Here is a 22,723-nt window from a genome sequence, read left to right on the forward strand (position 1 = left end):
ATTTTGGAATACCTGCAGGCAATATTGAGCTACTATGCAAACCTGTCTCCAGCCTGTTCCCATCATGACCTGTGCGGGATACGTCGCCTTTTCTGTGACATTTTTCACTCATCCAGAGAACGGATTCAAGCTGTGCTTCCCTGTCAGCGTCATATCCACTTTTCTCAATTGCATCTGAGACTGACTTGACCTATGAGCAGAACACATCAATCTCCACTGAAGCTATGCCGGCTTGTCTGGCCTCTTGCAGGGTGTAAGTTATAGGGCTAAAAGGTAAAGACAAAGGAGAGGCAGATAAAGATAAAGGGACCAGAAGAAGAAATGGTGCGTGTGCAGGGCTGTGCAGAGCATCAGCCTGTGCTCTGAAGCCAGGGAGTCTGTTTTTGTTGAACAATTTCATTTCTTCTGGAATCCATTTACTTAATTATATCCCCTTGAAGTAATATAATTTGGATTGAAAATGAACAAATGATTTGATTTACAGGCTTCACAGACCACAATCAGCGGATGTATGAAGACCCCTCAGGTTTGTGGCTGGTTGTGCATGTGTCCTCTTCATATTGCATGTGGGTTGTACATGGCCTTGACTATACAGAACTGTTTAGTGCACTGGATAACATAATCAGTCAAGTGTGGAGTAAATGCAGCTCTGCAAAATTGAAACAGCTTTAATATTGCTGTTTATGTGCCGACAGAGTTTGGCTACTGCGACTACAGCTCTGTCTTCTAGTCTTTGGGTGACTTATCCGGTCATGGAGCATCACACTAAACACCCAGACACGGGGAAAAAATGAGATTACTTTTCTTAAAGATGGGATTATTCTCTATCTCATTTACTGCTAATCCATCTTGAGAGTTTTTTCAGCCAGACTTTGAGTGTTGCACAGAATGCAAGATTTAATAATCAAGGATGCGATTGTTTCTATTCAGGCCAGGCCATTGGCCTCTATGTTGCAGTGAGAATATATATTTACAGTATATATTAAAGAAAAAGGAGCACTTGATGTCACCTCAGGGACCAGGAAAGGAAAGGGAAGTATGAGGAGATGAGAATCGTAAGAGCGAATCACATATCGTAAACTTTTCCCTTCTTTAAGGTGGAAGGCTGGGTGAAACTCGGGGGAGATTAAGTGAGATTAAAAATGCTTAATACCTGGCAGCTCATCATTGGGCAGCTTTCCATGAAGCCATGACATGAAAGGTGACTTTGACACAAAGAGTAGAGCTGCGGATGACACTCTGTCATGTTTGAGCTGGGGTTTCTTTTGCAATTTCAGTGCAACAGTGGATGATAAACTGCAAGAGATGTGGTCATTGGCTTGTTTTGGTGTGTAAAACATTGACCTTTAAATCTCTGACAGTGTATTATTGTAATAATGAGAGCCTCTCTTGGCATAATCTGTGATGTAATCTGTCAGGGTTTTTTTTTTAGGATACTGTAGAGCCAGGACATCATAGGCTATTATCATTAACTTCTCTGGAGTTTTCACATGAAATATTGCATTTATTAAAGCAGCAATCACACTATATGAACCCAGCCATCCTTTATTTGAAGTTATAAATGTCCATCGAAACCTATTATACTGGCCCGGCATTCAAACTGAGCACAGTGGGCTGCAAAGTGTTTCCACACACAGGAAATGTTGGCTCTTCATCTTAAAGTTTCATTGACTTTCCATGTTCAATTTCCCCCCACAGTAATGTTCTCCCGAATTAAATGGGTTTGTAAAATTGAGAATATAGAAAAACCATTTTGGAGAGATAAAATTATTTTGGTACAGTGAGAGCAAAGTGTATATCCTCTTCTAAGTGATTTCAGGGGTACAAAAATCAATAGCTCTCTAGTTGCATTTCTGCCAAGTTGATGGAGGTGGTTGGGTGCAGGTGTGGAGATGGATCAAGTCGGAAATCAATCAAATCTGAAACATTCCATTTGAAAGGCGAGAAATGTAGGGCAGTGGAGTGAGCAGGAGTCAATTTTGGAGCTCTAAAGGTTCAGTCTTGTTGGAAAAGCACACATCTCAGAGGATAGGGAGGTTAATTTCAATGTGTCGCAGGTTAAATGACTTTAAACTGTACTCACGCTGCTCAGCTTTTTCTACAAAACTCAACTAAATGATCTGTTTACTGATCTTTGGATTACTTATCTGCAGACGATATAAATTAAAGAATTCTTAAGACAATAGTACATATAATCCTCCTTAAGCTACTTAACTGCTGTGTAGGTACTGAAGTGCTTGAAAAGTGTGTAATTGAACATCCCCGGCAATGACACTATCTCAAGTGGAAACGGAGGATTGTTCCCTTTTTCCTGCCTGAAGTCACAGGACCGATTTCTTCTTTGTTTTGATGTATTTCAGCCAATAATAATGGCCTACACTGTGTCACTGGCCCTGACCTTTCGGTGGTTTGAGAAAAAGACTAACACTTATACCTGTGAAATGTCACAATACTATCCTGGATGCCTTTGTAATTGTATTCTGGAGGTGAAAACAACAAACAAATAAAAAAAGGAGGAAAAAAGTCTGATGTGGTAAGTGCAGCGGTGCAGTGTGAGAGGAGGACATTGCATGTGTGTGTGTCCATGTGCAACAACACAGGATAACAGCTCTCTCTGTCACAATGTGTTCTTGTGTTGTTGGCTCATTTTTACATTTATTTGGATAGGACAGTGAAGAGAGTAGTGTTGTAGTGAAGACCACACTTACCTTGACCAAGACTTACCCGAGACCAGTGCTCCGAGACCGAGACAAAACCAAGACCATAAATATCAACGAAAAATCATCATCTTGTGTGCATTGGGTGTGCTGTCACTCACTTAGACCGGAACATTGGGAAGGTTGCAGTCGTAACAGGAGGATAAAAATCAAACTACAAATTAAACAAAGTTATTTGTTCTTTACCAAAGGGGCGTTTTCATTCAAATCACAGATGTAGAAGAATAGCCTGTCAGTGGTGGTCTTGATTTAAGATCAGGGGTCCGCCAAGTCCGAGACCAAGACAAGACCGAGTAAAAGTTATTTCGATTCAAAGATGAGACCAAGACCTTCAAAAGATGGTCTCGAGTACGTTCTTGAGACCAAGACACATTTTGAGTACTACAACATTAGAAGAGAGACGAGAAATGCTGGGAAACGAGAGAGTGGGAGATGCAAAGCACCAAATTGTGCAGAGAGCCGGACTCAAACACTGGGACGACCACCAGGACTAGCCTACATGGCACACATCTCCTAACCCAAAGGCCAAACCAGGATACCCTCTTTCTGACTTTTAACAGTACAGAATATATCCATTTCTCTTTACAGACTCATATTACTTCTCAATGTAGGTACGATGAAGACTTTATTTTTTTGCTATACTGAACGATTATCTTCCGGATGCGTAACATTATTGCCGTTTTTACAGATATACAAAACTGTTGAGCTGATTTTTTTCATCCCAACTTTACCCAGAATTTTCCCTGCCCACCGGTAAAATTCCCACATGAAGCTGTTGCTATGTCTGCGATTTCCTCATCGTTTCTTTTAACACCACTGCTTTTAACTTGTACTGCCTCCTTAGACCCCCCCCCCCCCCCCCCCCCCCCCAAATCAGAAAGATTTAAGAAAAGGCCTGTCCTGAAATGTTCTAAAGATTTTCAGGAGTGCATGAGTGAAAAGGGCCAATAAAACAGAGCCATTAGCCATAGCTTAAAAGGGCATCTGACATCTACATAAATAGTGTGCTATCCCAAGTACACCGGTCCACAGCAGAGACTGTGGGCAGAGATGAACACTGAGGAGTAGAAGTAGCAAATGTCATCTAAAATGAATATTTAAATGATTTACTCTCTGTGGGAGTTTTTGTCAAACTTTAGAAAACAATAGAAGAAATGTGACTGTGTTTTATGACGATGCCCCCGGGGTCTGAGCCAGATGTCAGGCTCCACCACTTAGCCTCAGAGGTCAGAGAAATTTAGCAGGTATGTACATGACAAGTACGGATAGCTGTTTGTGTGAGTAGCCATAATTGCGCCGATAGGAACCATTACCTGTCCTTCCCAGGTGAGATTATCAAGTCAATGGTCTTGAACTAACGACCAGAACATTGAGCCCAGACCTCTGCGAGCTGCTCGGCGCCTGAGTGGCAGCAAGAAAATCTGTCTGAGATGAAGCACCAATCAGCCGTTTCTACAGCGTCTGGAGGGAAAGGAACAGCAGAAAGAGAGGACTCAGCCCCTCGATGGAGAAACGATTCACAGTAGACGAGTTTCACACATTTCAGTAAATATAGATATGGAATGAATAAGCTAGGTGCTATTTGATAGTGGTGATGTGTTCATGTTCCCTGAAGGTTGAACAAAAACCATGTTTGAGAAATCAAATGTCAATTTAAAGAAATTAATTAAACTCAAATGTTCCATTAAAGTAGCTCTAGTCAAAATGTTTACATCACTAATAGATATACACACATATATATATATATGTGTGTGTATATATATATATATAAATATATACATATATATATAGCCATGGTGAGAAGTGATCTAAAGGAGGATTACCATCCATGTTGTAGTGACCCATAACTCTATAAAACATTCAGCATCTACAGCTAATATTTTGGGTGTTTGGCATGCAAATTTATTTTTGATCAATGTCTGGCTATTTTCTATTTCCAATCAATTTGGTATTGTTGTGTGATATCAGAAAATGCTTTAAAACATCTGATAATACCTTCCAAGCTGCAGGTGACAAGAAGACAAAGTGGTAGAGGAGCTTTTAGTGACTGAATAGTTAGACAAAATGTCTAACGTGTTTGAAGATCAAAACAGAAACAAATACTTCAGGACTGAAACATGACAAACAGCTTATTTGACGTTAATGATACAGTTGTGTGCTAATGCTATATTTCTAGTTTATTGTGTTGCCTTTATCAATTAACCCAATTAGCCAACTGTAAATATTGATATAGGCTCAATGTTAAATCTTCAGCTCCTTTAAGCTTGTCATTTGTGAACATGTGTAAGCAAACGCAGGCTAAAAGTGAGTTGCTAATATTTAGTTGGCATTGTTGTTGAAGCCATCTACAAATGTAAATGCATTACTTATTAACACAGAAAGTTTGAGCTTAAAACGTTTCATCATTCTGGGATTGTTTTCATCAAACTAACACTGTAGCTTGTTTGTAGCTTTTTGTCACATCATGTAGATCATCCATGTTAAGGCTGCTTAAATCCCACTTATCAAAACAACAATACAGAGATAGAAAAGATTTAAGTGCCTTCCTCGTGAGTCCTATGTGACAACTTTGAAATGGATTTCCTTAATGATAAAGTGCACGTAAGTGGTTAATATTTGTCTCTTCAAAGTTGTCATCCCAGCTGCCTGGTTTTATGTTGAGGTCCTGGTGTCGATTAGACAGACGATAAGAATGATACAAAAGAGAAGCTTTTGTATCCTGTAAGGCTTTAATAGCATCACATCTGCTCACCTCAAAATAAGAGCGAAACCATAATCTCACACCTGCTGTTGGCTTTCGCTCAACTGCACAGGCAGATAAATCTCACAGACTGGCACACAAATACACACACACAGACACACACACACCCAAACTGTCAGTGTGAATCTGAACGTCTGAGGCCAAACATCTGGAACTAATGCTCCAGGAGAGTCTCTCTGATTTTATTGAATTATTCTCCTTCTGAGAGGTACTCTATTTGGTAGATACTTCAGAGAGGGAGGAAGTCGACTCGACATCTGCGGTGCATCGCCCTCATGAAGTCGTATATAGAAGTGTAGCTGTCCTGTTTTTCAGGAATAAAATTAATATCATGTTTCCAAGGCAATCCTGTTAGTACTGTCTAATCCAGCTCAGATTAGCAGACTTGAAGACTGGTCTCAGAAGCAGTTTGAGGATTACCCACTTTGAGTCTTATAGACATCACTCTTGCTGGTTGCCATGTTTTGCCCTAAGCCGCGGATTTCAGATTCAGAATAAACATGTCAGTCTGTATGAACAAGTAAAACAACCACGGTCAGTGACATTCTCAAACTAAAATCTTTCATGTTCTCACCACAAACATTAAGGACTGATTTGATGAAACGGAAACTGAGAACTCAATACGGCACAGGCACCATGTGCCATCCAATTGTAGTCGACACTCTGGGGGCCTGCAGTCTCACATGGCTTCTGAAGGCTGTCAGCGCTTGATATTTACCAGTATATCTGCATCTGTTCCTCTTGTCTGTGCAGGCATTAGAAGTTTTTGTGCAGCAGCTCAAGTTTCACTTTTCATTTACCCAACTCTGCAAACATGCCTTCTGCATATAGCTCTCTATTTTTCTGTTCAACTCCACAGACTTCGAGTCTAGTAGTGTTTCAGACACCCGTCTATATCATGACCGAAGCTTCTGTTGCCTCAGAATAAAAAGGAAAGAAATTGCTGATCTTCTAGTCCTGCTAGCATTGCAATTTAAGGTTAAGTCATTAAAGGTAAAAATGCAGCAGATAAATGACTTTTCCCTCTTCCACTTACACAGCATTCATCAGAGAGCAGAATACATTAAAGCTAATTGAGCATTTTTGCCATTTGGGCTGTATTAATTGAAAAGCCATCACTGCCAGCCATGCACCAAATGACCACATTAACTGTCAACATTATGTTTGACATCCCGCTAGATGAAGTAGTGCTTGGGGAGCTCTCAGTGGGCTCTTAGAAACAGCAGAGGGGAGAGAGAGAGAGGGCGGCCATGCTAAGCTTGTGTGTGTAGGTGGTCGGGCCTAAAGTCAAAGAACAAATTGCCGTCTCTTCACGTCACTGCTGCTAATCACCGATGGATGGATTTGCCATGTCATCTAGGATTTGTGTCTGCTGGGATGAAACAGCACAAACTTTCATGGTGTGTTATAGGTTCAGACAGATATGAAAGAGAAAATAGAAAAACAAGCCCTGCAGTCTATTTAGAGACAAGCGCTTACAAGCTGTTTTCCTCTATTTGCACCTCATTTCTGTTTGTAGCGTATCTATCATGTCATATCTCCTGCCTGCAAGATATTTTCACCCTGGTTGATCCTTGGGTCTCGCCCTGTAAGAGTGTCTGAGCTTGTGTTTCAGGGGAGGTAGCCGGGGGAATAAAATGCAGATTCCTTTCTCCTTTGGTACCCGGTGCTCTGCGCTCACTCATGCGCAGCCCTGTGCAGCGTGTGGCTTGTAAGATGACAGGAGAGCTTACTTTTAACATAGAGGTATATGCCAGATCCCTCTAGATGTTCTTTGACTTGTGTGTTTGCTCGAGGATTATGTGGCATTGAGCTATGTAAAGTGTACTGCCGGGGAGGGAAAAAATTGCTGAAACATTGCATTTAAAATGGCTTAGCTTTTTGAAATGCCTGAAAAACAAATCAAGATGAATAAGGATGCCGAGCTGGATTTAACTGACAGAGACAGACAGGAAAATGATGCAAAGTCTTATCTTTCATTCACAACAGTTATTCACAGGATACAAGGATGATTTCTGAATAACAAAAACTGATGAAGAAATTAAGCCAAAGAAAAAGAGAGCAAACATGAGTACCACATACATGTAGTGCTATGTCCCTTACTAGCAGAGTCTCTGTAAGAATATAGAAGATCTACAACTGAGAAATGCATTTGAATATTATATATTGAATGATAGATCATGGGTTAGTCTCATTTTCATACTTCAGCATACAGAGCCCTGTGTGAATGTCGCCCTGGGGTGCAAAAAAGTTTTCCTTAATCCCAACTCCAGAACATTCCTGCCAGATTTCTCCAGGGATACACCGTCATGTGACTATGCCTCAGAGAGCCTTCACGCCTCTGATGAGACTTTCTCTGTGGAACCTCATTTCCATTTTGGCTCCGCTGGTAATGATGAAAAGGATGAATAGAGGATTGAGAGAGGATGGAGTGCTAATCTGGTGAATCAAAGTGCAGGGTGCACCGTGCACCGTGTGCTGTGCTGGTCTGTTCTGAGCCATCGAGCACATAAAGACAGGTTAGGATTAGGAAGAATTAATTATCATTATCAGAGGTTAAGTGAGGGCTGGAATAAACTGTCATGACCAATCCTCTCACCCCTTTCAACCCATTCATGACAATCTACTACATTTTCTATGTAAAAGCCACACAGAGCATTTCTTTCTGTCAGAGGTGGACACAAAATTTGATGTGGAAACCTTTCAGACACAATACAGAATTAACATTTTAACTCACTCATTTATCATGCTCTACAGAAGACAAAGGCGTCTTTTAGGTAAGCAAAATAACACAAAGTGTAATGTTTATTTGACATGCTAAAAATCTAATTCACACTTGATGAAGGCTCTTAATATTGAAATTCATGCATTTGATGTATGTCCCTTTTGAGATATAGATATATGGAGCTATATATAGTCTTTTGACATGGGGGGGTCACAATTTTTCAGTTTTCAAAACACAACACACTGGTGGAAATAGAGACTTATGTGATCACATGTTAAAAAAAGTGTTGTACTCATTCATTTAAGAGAGAATCAAGTAAGAATGAATGCAAAAAAATATTTTAAAATCAAATTTCAGGGAGAAATGTGACTGTTAAAGCATTAGTTTCCATCACGGTTTTAATTTGTCTTTTTGCATTTCAGAATTTTATGTGTATGGCTGTGGCTGGTTTGTTTTTGGGCACACACACACACACACACACACACACACACACACACACACACACACACACACACACACACACACACACACACACACACACACACACACACACACACACACACACACACACACACACACACACACACACACACACACACACACACACGATGGGGAGAGCGAGAATAAAGCCCAAAGCGAGACACTTGTTTGCAAACGTCTTTGCTCTTTGATGTGCAGGTGCAGCTGTTTTTTCATTCACTTATCTGGTTTGTTGCACAGTTGGCTGCTGTCAGTCTAACTACTCGTAGCCTTTCAACTATGAAACACTCAGCCCACTTTTTGGGAACATCACATCACAGTTGTTTTGGACCAATCAGAGCAGAGCTGATTGGTCCAAACAACCTGAAATGTCAAATTCACTATGCATCACTCAGACTTCTAATGTTAGATCATTTGCAAACAGAAGTAATAGTAGTAGTAGTAGTAGTGTGTTAGTGTGTGTGTGTGTGTGTGTGTGTGTGTGTGTGTGTGTGTGTGTGTGTGTGTGTGTGTGTGTGTGTGGTTAGGGGGTAATGACTTAATTCACTTATAAGGACACAGACCAGACTTAAGTCCACTTAAATTGGTAAATGCTAAAGCAATCAGCGACAGATGCCGTGTCCTAAGTTGATTAAACTCGGAGCTGAGTGGAGTAGTGAGGTTACATTAAGAAAGGCTTTCCGAGCCTTGGGGTCCAGACCCCACACGGGTCGCAAATTCAAATGGGGTCCCCTGATATTTCTAATTATAATAAATATATCGTACCATTCTTCCTGAATTAAGCTACAAGACGTTAACCACTTTAACATAAATTACTGTAAGATGTAGCCCATGCTAAAAAACTAACAGACATGCAGTATCTCTGTCTCTCACATGGGTCCAGAATTCATTTCCAGCCGTGTTAATCCACGCTCACCTGGCTGAACATATCTTGCAATGAGAAAAAAAAAACACTCACTTTGTGCACAGATGTCATCCTGGCTTTTCTGCCTCCACAACAATAGACATGAAATAGCCTTAATGTGGTCTAAAATGAATGCTGAGGGGCGCTGGTGGTGCAGTGGTTAGTGCGCACGTCCCATGTATGGAGGCTGTAGTCCTCAACGCGGGCGGCCCAGGTTCAAATCCAGCCTGCGGCTCCTTTCCCGCATGTCAATCCCCTCTCTCTCTCTCCCTGATTTCCACCTCTATCCACTGTCCTATCTCTCCATTAAAGGCACAAAAGCCCAAAAATAAATCTTTAAAAAAAATGAATGCTGACTTGCAACACAGTAGAAAAAAATATCACACGATTGATAAAAAAAAACTTTAGCAATGAGCTGTATGTGTTGTGGATGTCTGGGGTCCCCAGAGTTTCTATAGTCAAAGTGGGTCACGAGTGACAAAAGGTAGGGAACCACATATTTTTTAATCCATACTGTCTGAGCCAAAGCTAAGAGTACAAAAATGAAGACCTGTTGTTCTAGAGATTATATTTTTGGAAATAATTGTTTTTTTAAAGGCCAATTTCACTTAATTACAACCAAAATAGGTGTTTTAAAAAAAAAACAGGCGCTTTGGGCTCATACTAGGACTGATTTGAACAATGCATTTGTACTTATCTCAGCTGGTACTTAAAGTGCTGTAAGGGACATTATCAAATTCCACTGTTCATATAAAAGAATTTAAAGCAATGCTTCTCCCCACCAATAGATAAGTTCTTTAATTGGGTAGAAAATTCTGAAAACTTCTCCTGAAATAAACTTTAGGGGAGTAATGATGTTTATATTTAAACTCTGTGTTCCTGGATATTCAAGATTCAGGACTCAGGATTCAACTTATTGTCACATGAATAACATACTCTGAGCATACATGGAGCCAAATGACGTTGTCCCCAAAACCATGCAGGAACATTTAAAAAAAAAAAAAAAAAAAAGAACAAGACACATGAAAGTTAGAAACAGGACGCATGACATAAAAAGGTGCAGCTGTCATCATGTTTGATTTTGCATTTTTATAACTCTCTGTCCCATAATTGTGTATTACTGAACTGCATTCCTAATGGCGTTCGCTCTCTGGATTATGTCGATCATGTCTTTTTCAATAAAAGTAAAACTTCTTTTATGAAGGCTGCTGTTCTAGAGTGTCATGGAAAAAGTTTTGGGTTTATTATGGGCGTTCAAAGAAGTCTGGGCTCCACATCTACACTCAGGTCCGTGGTTAATAAAAGGAAATAAAGAACACTTGGTTTTTGGTACAGGTGGCAAAAGATTACTGTTGAAATGTAATTCAAAAACTAAATATCTCAAATGTTTTATGTCACTGCTGAGTTTGACTTTTTTTAACATAGCCACACACGCTGGACAATGCTTCAGTCACAGCTTTGACTTAAGATAATCTAGACTTTAGATATTGGGGGGGGGGGTTAAAATCATTATTTAAAATTATATGCTTACCTACTGTATACATAAAGTATTCCAACACTTTTGTGACATGACAGGCGCACTTCTTCGTTACATTTAAAAAACTTTGAGACTTTCTTTTCTTTTTCAAGGCTGCAGCGATCTAAATGTCTGTGACTGTGTGCGATGTGAAAGTTACACGTAAAGACCTGATCACAAAGAATGATCACATTACCCTCTGGTTCCTTCACTTTGCTGAGAATAACAAGCTTTTTTTTAATCTCATTGTTTCTGCAACTTTACTGTTTCGATTTCGTCTAACCAACCTCATCAGTCCCAGACGCGGCAGTAATAAGGTTTGATCAAATCAGCAGACAGAGTCGAGTTGACACAGGGAGTCAGTTGAATATAACACAGCATTTAGCAGCTAAGCAGAGGAACATCAGTTGTTGCAGTTTGGCTTTAAATTCCTCAACTTGTAGGTAGGTGTATCATCTCAATCAATAACAAGTCATTTCCTCCTTTACCAATCAGAAACATCCCAGACCTCAGAGGTTTAATATCACTCATTCTTAAATGTGCATGCTAAGAATAATGTGCTCTAATCTAAGATAAAGTGGCAGAATTAAAACCATGAAGATGCCATCAGGGGCTAATAGACCTGCTCAAACCTTCAGAAACACAGAGGTCCACAGACAATTTTCCAACAGGCAGATTGTAATCCTATTACATCAGGCACTCTGCTCAGACAAATGAAATCATCTGCTGCTACTGGAGAGAGGCCAAGTTTACATAAATAAATTAAGAAACAGATTCACTTCCACCCCCTTCAGTGATTGCACCTGGATTCCCTAAACAGAAAAAACAGCCTCATTTCACTGATAAGGGCCTCTAAATAAATAGCAGTCAAATTGTGTTTAATTCAGAGGGGTCGGCTTGTTTTTGTCCTTTGAATTACTAAATTTTGAATTTGTAAACGTGACACGTGTCGTCACTGAATGCTGATTTCAATACTTCAAAGTAAACACACAGAAAATGAAAAAAAATACTGTTTAACCATAAACCCAATGTTCATCTGTTCATTGTAATTTACAGATTAACACATCATTTACAAAATCGTTCTGCATGCAAGTTTCTCCGGGGTTCTTGTTTTTGTCTGTTTGAGGTTGTTGCTATATCACATTCACATAGCAACAGACTACAGAAGCTCGTCACAATGTTAAAAATCAGTGATTCCCCATCAGGGGGTGCCTGTGCCTTAGGGGGTCTCTGCACTGCCACAGGGCACATGGAAAGATTCAACTGATTTGGAAGAGCAGCCTGTTTCAAAAGACACATTCACTTGAGGCAGCTGTAACACCTGAAAACTGCACGCTGTGGATAAGCATGCATGATAACTAAGGGGAGTCTATTGAGTTTACGTTGGATAACGGCAATGTATTAAAAGGCTTCAATAAACTGTTTAATTAGCTCAAAGTAAAGTGGATGAACTAGAGAGCTAAGTAATGGACAAATGGCTGAAAGATTGAGCTAAATGATTTAATAAATGGTGAATGTTAACTAAGAAATAAAAAGCTGCAAAAACCTACTTTTCTAAAAGAGATTAACAAGTTCAGGACATTCAGGTCCTGACTTTTTCCAGAGCTGTCTTTCACACATGTGGGAGGTTATCAGTGTTGCCTCCAAATAATCTGGTGATGGTTGGGGAGGGGTGTTCAAGTAGCACGTGCAGGAGATGGAGGAGAATGAGTCACCAACGGTTTCGCAATGGTAGAAAATATTACACTGGAAACCGGGGCGAGTTGTAAAAGGTATAAAGAAGAACTCTGCTCAACATAAGCACCACAAACTCACCCACTGAAAAATGTCCTGCTTTTCACAACTCAGCACTCCCAGACTTCACAAAGGCTTTTTACAACCAACAGGGAAAAAAAGTCTGATGAAACTTAGGGGCAGATTCCAGATTCCAGATTTTTTAATGGCCCAACTGGCATGAAGTTTGTGCCCCAACAAATAACATATTGTACATTAAAATGTACCTTAAGAGCATTTAAAACATCCTTTGATGGTTCAATAGGATGTTGGAGGCGGCCCCTAGAGTGCCCAATCAGATTTCATCGTCCAGGACTACCCTCGAGATTCCCTGGAACCACTTCTGCTTAAAGATGGGGTTAACACATTAGGCTAATTGCTTTCAGAGTGCAACACGATTCTCAGAAGTGCAGTACTTGTGTGACAGGCATTTTAAAGAACTGGATTAATGGCTGAATGTATTTTGAACTAAAAGTAGTAAGTAAGTCAATGGTAAAAATAGTTTGCCAAAAGGAAAGAAAAGTAGTTGGAACAGATTTCTTTCCAAAGAAGAAACAAATGTTTGACATTGTAACATTATCCACTTTGTGGGATTTAATTGTGTTTAACAAATTCCTATTTAAAAAATAATGAATAGATAAAAATAGTGAGGGGGTTATTGAAGGGATACTTGAATTAATGTGACAGGGCTGCAAGACATCACTAAAAAAGACCCATGGGGCTACCATGGTATTAGCACATGCCTACATTCATGACGCACATTTGTTAAGTATCACAGAGGGAGGACATAACAATGTCTGAAAGAGTTAATGAGCTTGATCTTCAAGGTAACAGCCTGTTTGACAGTGAGCTGCAGGAGCGAGACTCTTAAAGGGTGGATGGATGGGGCTGTTTGATCGCTTGTTATCCAGGTGCTCTGCTCCAAGGTCGCTGTGTTATTGCCTCCTGCCCAATTATATAAAGTCAATACCAAAGTGTTTTCACATCTGAATTCATTAGGCCTGGCAAGGACCCTTCCCTGCTGCTACAGTCACTAAAGCTACACCATGAACATTCTGTGGCGTTGTTTAAACCACAGGGCCTGTACCCTGGCTGAGCTTCGTTCAAAGGCCTTGTGAGTCAGTGAACATCCCTTAATAGCAGGTTATCTTGTCTGCTTGGAGAAAAATAAACTTTATCCGTTTTTTAACTTTTCTCAACCTTTTTTTAAGCAAAAGTGTCGCTCCAGCAGACTGAAGCCACATTATTTGTCTTTGATGGCTTGGGTATCTGTGTCTTAAGGATAACCCTTATTTCCTAAAATAGTCAGTTTAATTTCCCTGATTTTGTTAGATAGATGATAAACGGATGCAATTCTAATTTGAAATCGCTAAAAAGAAACGGATATTGTACCAAACATTTCATTATACAAGCCGGAGAAATGATATGATAAATTAAAACCAGGAATTGAAATGAGGCCTTCATCGACACTGGAAGAATTCCCATTAGTGGCCAAGAAAATGAAAGCTCTTTCATCAAAGCCGAGGATGACAGCACTGTATCATTCATTTCAAGCAGCTGGACGGGCTTTTTCTCTCACATGAATGCTTATCTGTAGTTTTACAATGTGATACTTGAGTTTCTTTCCCCCTTTTTAATCTGATTATGAAGTGCAGCTGGGGAAGAATCACTTTCAACAATGAAGAAGAAAAACACACCTCCTATTGTAGTCCCTGTTTCCACTGAGAGATGGTTTTCTTGATATGAAAAGTGGATTTCATCACAACTGTAAACACAGCTCCAACTGAAGATCTGCTTTTTTTATTCTTTGTCCTGCAACACGCAACTATGTCAAATTTGAAGTAATGATCCCAAGTGCATTACATTTTAATGGTGTTATTACAGCATACAAGTACAATTAGTTCATCAGCCAAAGGAGGGGATCATTTTCACAGGCTCAGCTCCATTTAATGACCATCCCAGGGATGCTGGCACAGCAGAATAAGATCATGAACCAGTGGATGACATTTAGAACCATAAACAGACACTTAGAAGTGTTGACTGTGTCGGCAAATTACCTGAAGAGTAGTGAGTAAAATATTTTTTGTAAAATGTTAAATAAAAAATTTCTGATTTATTAAGAGTCACAATAACAGAACGTTTTAACTTTGATACCAAACCAACAAAAAAAGAAGTCCTAGGTTCCTGATATTGGGTAATTTCTTGTTTTCAATTATCAAAAAAGGCAAACTCTTGCACACTGTCTCAATTGCACAACAATTGGCAACCATTCAATACTGAAACGTTGCCAATTCTTTTTTGTGCAATTAAGACCGTGTGCAGGATTCTGCCTGCAATCTTTTTGATGGAGTTTTTCCTTTCCTATGCACCTGTTTTATGAAATAGATGTTAAAGTTTTGGTACTTTTCGATGCTAAAACAACAGGGACTGGATCGTTTTAAAAGATGTTGTATTGAAAAAGCAAGTATCGAACATGTTGACAACCTTAGAATACAGGCAGGATCACTCTTGTTTTTAATGTTCATTTTTTTCTGCAGAGAGGTCGGCTTGATGCAGATGCTGCTGCTTTGTCACATGCAGTGATATCCTGTCATAAAAAAGGGGACGTTGGTGGAGATCAGATGATGTATAGCTTCAGTCTCATCCACTCCACGACATCAATTACGCTTTGACAGTTTCACGGTTGTCGGGCCACCCATAATGATATCCGATGGGTCAACTTGAAACTGGACAGGTGAGATGGTATGTCATCCTGACATAAGGACAATGGGAGCAGCATGAGCGTAGCTGGGACAAATTGATTCAGGGGCATTTTTCCAACATTTTAAGAAGGCATGAAGATCATCCTTAACATTAAAGGGCTATTTCAGGAATGATATATGTTTGAAAAAACAAGCTTAGAAAGACAGAGGGATGTAGTGTGTGGAGTAAAATGTACATTAAGTTATACACCTGTCTGACGTGAATGTGATGCTGTCGATCGAGTTTGAGCATCTTGACAAAGCCTCAGACATTTTGAAATCAGTCATACACATCCCTGTAAGAGACTACGTCAATGCCTGAGTTGCCATGGCTGCATCAGAAGAATCCCTGATGGGTTTTTTTTTTCTCCCTACTGCTTTTAAGACAAGAGGCAAGACAGGAGACACTAATCAGACCCAAAGTTCCTCTATTACCACGAAGAGTCATGTATAGCCTTTGCTGCTGCCGCTGCTTTGTTCATGTCACTCCTTAAAAATGATAAATGATTTTTGCGATGTATTAAATAAATTACCTTGAACGTTGCAAGACAAGGAGAGTGTAGATCTGTGGGTGGGAGCTGATAAAAGTGTCCTTGAGGTATTTCATGCGAGGAAAAGAATTGCAGTGGATTAAAGCAAAGTAGAGAACAGCAAACAGCTCTGCTTTGAGGCACAGAAGAGCTTCTCCTGATTTGACTGCAGTCAGTCTTATAGATCATATATACAGTAACTTCTCCAGGAGCGTTGCTGTCGTTAATGCTTCTCTTCTTCATTCAGATAATGCTGCTTCATTCAACTCTATTGTATTGTTAAGTGGAAGGTGATCATTTTTTCATTGTCTACTTGATAGTGAAAAAAATAACACCCTTCATTCATCTCTTCATTTCTTTGTTGTTTTTTCTCAAGCATTGTCTAATAGCTCTTTAAGTTAGTATTCATGTTTTGATGGAAACATGACAAAAACAAGTAAATACTCAAAACCATTCTATTTTTGAAATAATGATTATCCCCTTTGTTCCTTAATAAGTTTGAGTTGCTTTGGTCTAATGTCTGGATTTCTCGCCTACAGTTTGAAGAGGAAGCGTTCCCTCCAGTTAGCTGGAGGAGAGCCAGAAGAACATCTGTTATCACAACTGTGTGCCCTCGTCTCGTGGAGATCCTTATAACCGTACCTGATAAACTGGGCTCTCTGTTGTCTCATGTGGACTCTGGGTTTGTCTTCAGTTCAGTGCGAGGTCTGGTCTTGCAACTGAAAAGCAGGTGGTCATATTGAACAGAACTTTATCAGAACAAAAATAAAAGCGTTGCCCTTTCAATCATCAATTAAAGTGACTGCATTCAGACACATAGTTCTATGGATTATTTATCTGATATTTGTTTCCACTGTGTGAGATTTGGCTCTTATTGGTTCTATGTTTTAGGCTCTGGAACTATTATTATGATTGTTATTTTAATTTGAATACACTCCTGTCATCCTGGTGTGCGTTAAACTCATAGACTGTAAATATTAATGGATGAAGCCTGAGTGACGTCACCCATCTGTTACTGCAGGGGGCTCCAGAGGCTCATCGGCAGCAGCTGACATGCAGGAAATCCTGTCTCAACCTAACGTTCAGTCAACATAACGACAGGCTGAGAGCTGCAGCTGAGGCGGGTCTCATGACAAACCGCCACATCGCACCTACCTGTCAATCATGTCAGCTACACGCCTAACTATGGATAACACGTAACACGTCATGAGGACAATAACTAATCAGACCTATATGTTTTTTTTGTACCAGGCTGTAAACATGTTAATTTCTGCTGTAAAAACTGTTTTTTTGAATGGGTGTGTATGTGACTTAAAGGGCTCCTGGAGCCAGCCTCAAGTGGACACTTGAAGAACTGCAGGATTTTGCACTTCCACATTGGCTTCATTTTTCAACACCGGAGGTTGCCTCTTGGTTAAACAACAGTAAGCTGCCCATGATTCATTATTTAAAAAAACTGATGACAACCCTTGACTTTCAAACCCCATACATTTCGATTTCATTTTTTCAAGTTATTTAACATTTAGTCATCTTGTAGAAAGCTTCCTGAAGGCACATTGATTTAATACAAATCATAGATAAAAAGTGATTAATCACTGCAATTCATTCAACCTATTACTAGCACCTACAACCTTGTACGTTTTTTTATTTAACGCACAGTGGGTCATGAACATGTCAATTTGTGGCATTTTTCTTTCTTTAGAGTTGTTAATTAAAGGGGGCAATACAATTCAATAATATGGGAATCATTTTCCCAATAAAACATTTATGTTCTAATCATGGTTTTCTTTTATTCTTTCTCTAAAATCCCTAGAAAAGCTTTCTTCAATCAGTTTCTCCTGATTTCTTTTTCTGACTATAATTATATGCTGTGATAGGAAACTGCCAGGAACATAAATGGTTCAAAAGCATTACCAATTTTCTTACATAAATTACACCACATTAAAAGCATGCACCAACCGCTTTCCTTTTTTCTTTTTTTCTTTTTAAATTTTATACACTTCACTCCTAAAAAGCTAAAACCCAGACTCCCTCTTTGGTTACTTAATTTGTTAAAATTAGTATTAAAGGAGGATTTATACATTAATATGCCACAAGTAAGACCATTTTCTTTGCTCAAAAGTACTTAACAATCAAAGCTATATTTAGACATGAGATGTTTTATAAATGTATTGCATCAAGGCCTTTTGCTTTAAACCTCCGTCACGACCAGCAGCCACAGTTTCAAGTCATGTTTGTTGTTAAAGAAACACCCACTCACATACGTACACACACCCACACAAACACATGCACAGATACACAAACAATCGCAAATAAACAGGCTCAGCAAACCAAACACATTTCCCTGGGAAGGAAATCCACAAACACACACAAACAGCTGACATGTGTCTCTCGGTGGGTCTTCCTCATGTGATGAAATCAGTCCAAACACACTGTCACACACATCCCTCTGCTCCCCCTGCCTTCACTGTACTGTTTAACATTCAGGCACTGAGGACAGCACTTCAGCACCATGGACAGAGGAAGTCAAGGAAGTGTTCAAGGTCCATTCAAAGAGACTGAATCCTGCAAAGAGGCTCAAATGGGTGGTTATGGGATACACTGAGAGATGGGATTCACTTACGCTCCAATGAGCTGTGTGTCCTCTCCATTAAGGTCAATAAACTTCTGGTCAGTGCTGGGTCTCTTCCCAGATCCATTAAGTCCTTATAGCCAAATACAAACGTAAATCCACAACAGCCTTTAAACTATTTCATTTAAGATGTGAGCAAATCAAAGGAAGTATCTAAAACGTCTCAAATATTAGTATCAATTCAATACCAACATACCGTCATGGAAAAAAATCAAGGAAACACTTTATTTATTTTTCCTTTTCACTGCACGTGTGGACCTTTAAATACTCATGTTCGTCGTGTTTCGACATCAAGCATTCATCAGGAAGTCAAACAGATGAAAAGAAACAGCGAGCCATTTAAAGTGGTACTTCAAAAATCTGAATTTCCAACAGGAGCTGGAGTTGTGGCCTGCAGAGGGTGCGTACACCTTTTTGACCCAAATACTATTACCAGTAAGTGTCTGTAAGCGGATCCTAAGTTTGAAATGGACATGGTTACACTATTTTCCACAAAAATATTTCACAATCCAAAGAAAAAGTCATACAGCAGCTTTTTGGTTAAACCCCACTTAAACGTCACTTTAGCCACGTACTGACGGTCACTGGGTGTAAAGTATCAACGTGCTTTGTTCATTTTCTACTGAACAGAAGTATCATTCTACCAGCTGATGATCTATTTTTGGCCGCAATTTTTTTTGTGTGTTGGGCAGGAAATGTTTAGCTTTATCATGACGTAGCACAAGCTTCAGGACAGATTTATCATTCTGCATTGAACTCACTGCTCTGAATACAAACATAAGCCTCTAAGATAACGATAGATGTGTGAGTTAGTCGCCAACTAAAACATTTTGTAATTTACCATTTAGTGAAAAAATTAGATGAATCATTTTCAGATAACATTACTAACTCCACTGACTCTGCCAACTCTGACATAATGTTTAGGGCTAAACAACAATGATGGATACTTTGTAAACGTTGTGGGCAGTGAATTCAATCTGCCACGCCCCTCCCACATGTCTTGAGAAATGTTCTCAACAGCCAAAAAAAAGCCTCTTTGACTTGGATTACTAAAGTTTAAGAATATTCTTTTCAATCAAACTTTAGTGGAAGCTTAACGACACTCCCAGCTTTGATGTTTACTGTTTCATGACAGTTTGTAAGCGGTTTTAAGATCCCCCCAATGTTTCTTTTTTTTTTATCCTATCTGGGTTTTGATTGGGTGTAAACTAAATATGAGAAAAACCTGAAAGAATGTTTTTTTAAAAAGCCCAAGATGTATATTTGCTAAATCAATAAGTAAAGAAGTTAAAAGGAGTGGATTCCCCATCTCCAATAAAATGGTATTTTTAAAACATCTCATTTGCTCTGGAGTTCACCGAATACATTTTCATTCACTCTCCTCAACGTGTTATTAATGCACAAGTGAAACACCCTCAAGGAATCAGAGAGGGCACGACCATATCTTAGATGAGAAAAGAGAGAGAGAGAAAAAGTTGCAATAAAACCAGAAGTAAATCCCTCTGATGCCATTTGGCAGCCGGCTGCTTGATATACCTCAGGCTGGATATTAAAAATCTCAGATGGGCTGTCCAACTGACAACTTAATCCATTTAGAGTCACTGAGTAAGCAGCAGGAAGCTGAGTCAGGGTCAGCGTACACAGAGGTCTGTCATTTCTCACACCAGCTACAATAAGTTGAGCTCTGGTAATCTATTCTGCACGCTTAGAGTCAGGTGAAAACAGCAGGAGGGCGGAGGGGAAATCATATCATCCAGTTTCGATATCCTGATGATTAAAAGGTGTCACCGCATGAAAAGCCCACTCAGCCCACTGAGGCGCCACAAGTACTCAAAGAGAAGAAGAAAATGTGCCGTATACGTTCTGCCATTAAAATAAAAAAAGACTGTGAGGACACAGCTTCTTTGATGTGGGAATCCTTGAATTGTGAAGGGTGGAGGATAATGACCTTTTGAAAACTGAGAACTTCAACGTGTTAATTAATGAAGTCGTGTTTTAAGGTGCAGAAAGGTTGGCTGGAGGCAAGGCGGTCAGTGACTTTGCTGTTTTCATCAGCACAGAAAAAACAGAGCCACACAGTGGTGGGTGTGTTTTGAAGTTGTGAAGCAAACTTATAAAAGTGAAAGAATAAGAGAAGGGTGAAGAAACAGAGATGAAAGGCGATGCAGAGGCTGGAATGTGCTTCATTATGTAACGTAGATGACATGTATATAGCTGAGATGTATAAGACTTCCAGTGTGTATCATCACAATGTACTGATATCAGACACTTCTGGAAGTTGATTATCAGTCATATGTTGTGTACTTTGAAAACAAAAGAATAGACTATCTGATAACGTTAGCTAATAGCTACATTGGATAGCTGAGAATCCTGCTAAACAATACTGATACAGAGCTCATCTATAACTGTTTATCCTGTGAATATAAATATCTTTTTGTAATCAGGCTGAATGAACTCTTTTAACATTTAGGGTAGCCTGTTGTTTTACATTTTTGGGAATACGAATAAAACAGCACAAAGTATTTCTAGCTAAATGTTAGATGTGACAAGGTGTTGTATGCTTGTGTTAGCGGCTTGTTAGCCTAGCTTGGTTTAGCATGAAGGGTAAAAATGGCTGATTTAAATGAAATAAACCAGCAGTTTATCACAAGCTCAACTTGTCACTTGAGGAGGATTATTCTCTTCAATCCGTCACCATCATGGAGCTTGTCAGGTTTCTGTTGAAACTCAGCCATGAGACGGTTACCGTTGAGCAGAAATAATGGCACCCAGGTCCACTGCACTATCACAGGTGTTGATTTGAGCATGAAAATGACCCTGAAAAACAGGGAGCCCACTCAGATAGAATCACTGAGTATCCGTGGTAACAACATCTGCTACTTCATTCTTCCCGACAGCCTGACAGCGAGCCAAAGATCAAGTCCAAGAAGAGGGGAGCGGTGGCTGGACGAGAACGAGGCAGAGGATGAGGGCGTGGAAGAGGAAGAGGAAGAGGACGAGGCCAGGGCGGGCTAAGGAGATGATCATTGGCTGGCCAACACCCAACTATTTATACAGGTTCTTTTTTTTTTCTTCTTTTCTCTGAGGGAGCACTTTGTGAATTTTCCATGTGTGTTTTTTTTTTCAGTTTTCTTTGTCTTATTTTGTAAATTAAAATCCTCATTAAGGGTGTAAATTGTAGGATAGGTGATTCATTTTGGATTCGCTATTTAAAAATATTTTTCAATTATTGTTGCATTCCAACAGAAATAATAAAATGACTCTTATACCTGCACACACTCTGCAGGCGCTCTGATAACACAGAAGAAGAGTCTTCTTCTTCAAGCTAAAAAAGCTAGCTGCACAAGAATGAATAAATATTATTTTTGATATGGTTCCAGATGAAAACAATACACAGCCCATCTCTACCCAGTGCTTTCTCGTGGACTTGTCCAGCAATATAAGCAAAGCAGAGCATCTTTGTTTGTTTTTTTAGGAGGCGTGGCTTTATCATTTATCACTACCCTTGCTGGGGTTCTTTTAAGTTCTCTGCTCCGGGTCTTCATTGGTGAGCTTGTGCTTATAAGTGAAGTTTGTTTAACTCTTTCCCAGTCTTGGTGCAAAGCTAAGCTAATGTGTCAAATATTAGCTCGACTGGTTCTCCCGGTTCCTCATGCCAGGACTGACCTCGGGAAAACTGCTTTTAGCGTTAGTGCTCCAAACTCTTGGAATATTTTACAGCATGACCTGAAATTGAGCTCTTTTATCCCTTTTGGACACTTTAGAAATGTTCTTCTTAACTGCCCAATACCTGACTGTAACTGTTAGATTTGATATTTGAGTTTGTAGTTTATATATTTTATTGTTGTTATTGCTCTTATATTAAACTTAAACTCATTTTTGTTTCACTCTTTTGTTTTTTTGTTTCACTTGTCATTTATGTATGTATTCTCGGCATCATTGAA

General features: G+C 39.5%; 1 pseudogene; it reads left to right on the forward strand.

Annotated features, from left to right (window-relative positions):
• The first annotated feature begins 21,478 nt into the window (after positions 1-21,478).
• LOC132974962 (small nuclear ribonucleoprotein Sm D1-like) lies at positions 21,479-21,930 on the forward strand (annotated as a pseudogene).
• The last annotated feature ends 793 nt before the right edge of the window (positions 21,931-22,723 follow it).

This window comes from Labrus mixtus, chromosome 5 (assembly GCF_963584025.1).
Source record: "Labrus mixtus chromosome 5, fLabMix1.1, whole genome shotgun sequence".
NCBI classification, from domain to species: Eukaryota; Metazoa; Chordata; class Actinopteri; order Labriformes; family Labridae; genus Labrus; species Labrus mixtus.